Source organism: Micromesistius poutassou (assembly GCF_964030765.1).
Source record: "Micromesistius poutassou genome assembly, contig: SCAFFOLD_6286, whole genome shotgun sequence".
NCBI classification, from domain to species: domain Eukaryota; kingdom Metazoa; phylum Chordata; class Actinopteri; order Gadiformes; family Gadidae; genus Micromesistius; species Micromesistius poutassou.
This window is the reverse complement of record NW_028178389.1, coordinates 1-5,055: the sequence shown is the minus strand read 5'-3', so window position 1 is coordinate 5,055 and position 5,055 is coordinate 1. Positions and strand designations below refer to the sequence as shown.

At 42.9% G+C, this 5,055-nt stretch overlaps 1 long non-coding RNA gene across 1 annotated transcript; it reads left to right on the top strand.

Annotated features, from left to right (window-relative positions):
• Positions 1-816: 816 nt before the first annotated feature.
• LOC311374577 lies at positions 817-2,198 on the top strand. The gene is made up of 3 exons (XR_014643068.1): positions 817-973; positions 1,253-1,317; positions 1,996-2,198. It is a non-coding gene; the product is annotated as an uncharacterized lncRNA (long non-coding RNA).
• Positions 2,199-5,055: the final 2,857 nt, after the last annotated feature.

The window sequence follows — 5,055 nt, the reverse complement described above, 5'->3', positions numbered from 1 at the left end:
TTCTAGTCGCCGAGAGGGGGAGCCTCACAGCCTACCCTTTAGCGTTTCTCCTTAGAGTCCCTGTCACGGTCTTGACGGACGTTCCAGGTCATGTAACTGATGTCACGACAGCCTTTTGAAAACTTGGTTTCTCCTGAGGGGGAACCTCTACAGAACTGTAGGCGTCAGATGGCACAGTATCCCAGCATGCATCTCTGGTCACTCAGATCACACCCTGATCAGTAAGGCAACACTCATGCGATGTGCATGCAATGTTTTAGAGAGTAGTAAGGAAGTAGACAAAAGGCATGAGAACAGTTTGTTATTTTGTACTGTTGTCAGCCTTGTTTATGGGTGGGAATTATTTGCTAAATGGGGGGATATGAAATGTATAGTCAATTATTTGTACATGAACCAACAGCAACAAACTACTAGATCTGCTCAAGGTAAGTCTGTTGGCTGTATTTTGCAACAAGACGACCAAAGCACCCCAAGATCTCCATCGTCGTTCCAGCTCAAGGTAAGGGGCTCCTGCGGGGGGGGTTGGTAGTTAGATTCGAGACCGCGATGTGCACGGGTCTATAAGGATGCTGTCTGACTTCACAGGATCTCCTGGACCAGGGTGGACCGGAGGCTGAGGACCAGCTGGTGACCAGATCCCACTGGACCAGGTATGGGTCACCAGGGTGGATAATGATAATAATAAGAATAATAAGAATGATGATGATGATGATGATGATTATGTGTCTAGTGCTTTTCTCGCACTTAATTATAATGTAGGGTAACTAGATCCCCTAGACCAGGCATGGGGTACCAGGCTGGACCAGAGGGTATCCAGATCCCCCTGGACCAGGAATGGGGCACCAGGCTGGACCAGAGGGTATCCAGATCCCCCTGGACCAGGAATGGGGCACCAGGCTGGACCAGAGGGTATCCAGATCCCCCTGGACCAGGAATGGGGCACCAGGCTGGACCGGAGACTGGGGACCGGAGGGTAACCATCACCAAACACTTGACACCTGGAGGTTCTTTTTAATTATTTCAAACTATTGTAGAGGGTCTTCATTAGTTTTTCCTTCAGATTTTTCATTCGGTGAATTTTAGCCAAAGCTGTGATTTGAAGTAATCAAGGTCACATCAGCTGCTACTACTACTATAGTTTATCCAGCATACATCAAGGTGGACACTAAAACACAACTAAAATGTAACAGCTGGTCACACTCACACCTGGTGACGTAACATCACCCTTTTAATGTGTTTGTATTGTGAACAGATGAAGCTGACGACCCACCAGGAGCGAGACGAGGACTACGATGGGACTGCTCAAGTCTTTGGAAGGTTAATACCAACAGGTTTTTTTTTACATCGTTTCACCACCAAAGCTATGCTGTTCAATTCACAGAATGTTTTACTATATTCCTGAATTACAAATTCCCAAGTGTGTGCATGTTTCATGTTGAAGTTTAAAATTTGATTTGATTCAGAATTATTTAAACAAGGTGTCCAAAGAATAATAAACTACTACCACTGTGTTTCTAGTGTAGAATTCTCAAAACAAAAGTATTTTCTTCAACACAAATTATATTAACTAAAAAAATCATGGACAAAATTATGGAGGAGGAGCCACCTATCAGGAGGGAGACCCGGAATCTGGTTAGCCGCCTAGCTGGACATCGTTAGCCTCCTAGCATAATGGATATAGTTAGCTTCATAGCATAATGGATATCGTTAGCTTCATAGCATAATGGGTATCGTTAGCCTCATAGCATAATCAACATCGCTAGCCTCATAGCGTTATCTATATCATTAGCCTCATAGTACATTGATATTGTAGCATAATTGACATTGGTAGCCCCATAGTGTAATCAACATGGTAGCCTCATAGCGTAATCGACATGGGTAGCCTCATAGTGTAATCGACATTGGTAGCCTCATTGACATTGTTGGCCTATGGCTAGCAACATAGATTATGCTACGAGGCTAACGATTTGTGTTTTTCCTCTTGCAACATTTCAGTGACCCACTGACGGCGCCTCGTCGGAGCTGGACGGTGGAGACTTCAGATGCAACTTCTACCTCGCAGGACGTGACTTAAGTCACGGGTTGTCAAGGGTTCCTTGTTTCTCAAGGGTTCCTTCGCGGGTTCCTCATGGTTCAGTGTTAGGGACAGAGTTAGGGTCAGATGGTCTCACGATGAACCATTGTTTTTTTTAATCACATCCCAGAATTGTTTCACTGTGCGCACAGATGTTGTATGTATACTGTATATGTTAAATGTATACTGATGTTTTATGATATAAAATCATTTAAAATGACCTGGTTGTGTGGCTTGTTGTATGGTAATTTTTATTATACACATGCATGTTACCCTAATGAGGTAAGGTTACCTCTCCCCTCCCCTATATCCTAACGTCCCCCCTCTATACCCTGACCTCCGTCCTCCCCCCATACACCCTTACCTCCCCATCCCCTGTCCTCCCCCCTCCTTTACTCATACCTCCCCCCCCCCCCCCCTCTAACCCTAACCTCTCCCCTCCCCTATACCCTAACCGCCCGCCTCCCTTACCCTCACCCCCAACCTTACCCTAATCCTCACCCTTATCCTCATCCTCACCCTTATCCCTAACCCTAACCCTAACCTTAACCATAGCAGCGAATATCAAGCCAGTAAAAGCACGTATGATGATATTAGCTAACTAGACAATCAGATGGACAGTGGCTATACAGTATAGCTAGTCTAGCTTTCCAACCTAATTTTGTGTAGCCCACCTTCGTGAAATGTGTGATAAACAGGAAAAGGTCCTGCCACACTTACCTGACAACTGGAATGGCGTATTTTTTGGGATTACTGTTGAACTATGTGTTCACCCGGCTATGAACTGAGACTTGATAAATCATTATCAATATATAACATTTCTTGCCTTTTCTCTCTATAGTGTAACATTATATAGTACCATTGCTACACTTAATACTAACCATCATGAAAAATCCTGGCCTGCGCTGCCTAGCGATCCACTACTGCCCTATGACAATTCCTAATCCCTATGAAAATTCATCCCTACACTAGACTATTTGAACTTTCTGACACTAAATGGGATTCATGCATTATCATACTGGTTAGGTAACCATCCCACCCCTTTGTAACATACACCCCAGGTGGCTTTAAACACCATGTTCTATTCTCTACACCTAACTAACCTATTCATTTATCATGTATACAAACCTCACTGCCCTGTAACTGACCCTAGGCAGATGGGTCAGGCCCTCGAGTCGTGGATCTGCTCGAGGTTTCTTCCTATATGTATCTCCAATTCTAGGGAGTTTTTCCTCACCCCTGTTACTCATGGGCTCTCTCTGAATGTTCAATACTCTGTAAAGCGCCGTGAGACATGTAATGTTTTGGCGCTCTATAAATAAAATTGAATTGAATGTTAACTTGTGTATATTTGCACTTTTAATCTTGCTGAATTCTACAAGGCAAATATTAAGTTAAAACTTAGTTCCCCGGCCCCATTTGTCTTTGTAAGGAAATGTTCTATTTTGTCTAATTTTAGGCAAAGTATAAGACAATACTTTCTTAACAGTATAATTGGAACCATGAATAAGTCGTTCAAGTAACAATATTCAAATACTAACATTGTTGGGTAAGACAGAATTTGGTTTTATTCTGAATCCAGTGAAACAGATTGGTGGTTTTAGCTGATATAAAAACTTTCAGGTGTTTATTTATGTTTAAGTATTTGGCAGACGCTTTTATCCAATGCGACATACATAATAAATACATATAAAACAATCACTGTAAACATAATCATTTAAGGGAAGAATGTCATACAAAATATCAATACAAAGTGTCAAGACAGAATAAACTCTGCTGCTGCAGCAACAGAGATACAGTCTATAAGTCCCTAAGATATATAGATATCTAATGTATGTATTATTTTTCCAATAGAAATCAATGAGCCTCTGATACTTTCACTGCATGCTTAAGACGTCGTAACCATAGGCGTCTTACGCTGGGGTCGAGTAGGCCTACCCACCAGTTTTCGTCAAGATTCACTTTGTACCCACCACTTAAAAAGACAAAAAAACTTGAGTTTAAATATTATGTATTATTACACGGCTCTTCTCAGTGCTGAACACTCCGTTCACTTGCATGGGCCTTCCCGACTTCCGGCGGTGAATTATTTTTTGATAATTGACCGTTGCTAAGCACCCAATGACCGCTGTCAGGGAAAGCAAGCGAAGCAAGACCCCTCCACTTCGCGTCGGTGTCCGGTTCGCCCTGTCGGGGCTTATTTTCCCGATAATGACCAGCGTTCTCTACATTATCCCTTACTTATGTTTGTATGAGCTGCCAGCCTGGACAACGAATGAGGTATTAATACCGATACTCTTTGGCTGGGATGCAATAATGAGGCTTCAGACAATCAAGTCGTTTTAGCCTGAATACATGAAGGTAAACAGCACCAGAGCAGGTTGGTAGGACCATGGACATACAGAGACCCTAAGATATATAGATATCTAATGTATTCATACATTGTTTATGTAGGATATACGTATTATATAACCTAATCATATTGTTTCTTCTACTTAAAAATAGCTGACCGTTTTTTTCCCCTTCTCTGGATTATATTCCCAGTTTTGATCTCGGACGTCTGGTCACTTACAGCATATAAGAATATTCTATTACTGTTAAGCCAACTATGAATAATAAAACACGCCAAAACATGTGTCCTTTATCATAGCTACACGTATGAAAAAAAACCGTGTGAAAATCAGTGGTATTCAGTGAGGTAAGATTAATTAAATGCGCTGACAGTTCATTGGTCCTGCCAAATGAATCACACTGAGTGGAGCGGATCACCACTCCAAGATGGCGGCCCCGCGTCTCGTCAGCGCCAGTAAGCAGTAGCGGTCGATGCTGCGTCTACTTATAAGATGTCTATGGTAGAGACAACACCGTCACCAGCGTCATAACTCCTAAACTGCCGACACACAAAATGGCGTCCGGTGAAGTGTGAGCTGTAATGGTGGCGGGAGATTCCAGAGATACAGAGCCTCACCGCCCACGGTGTC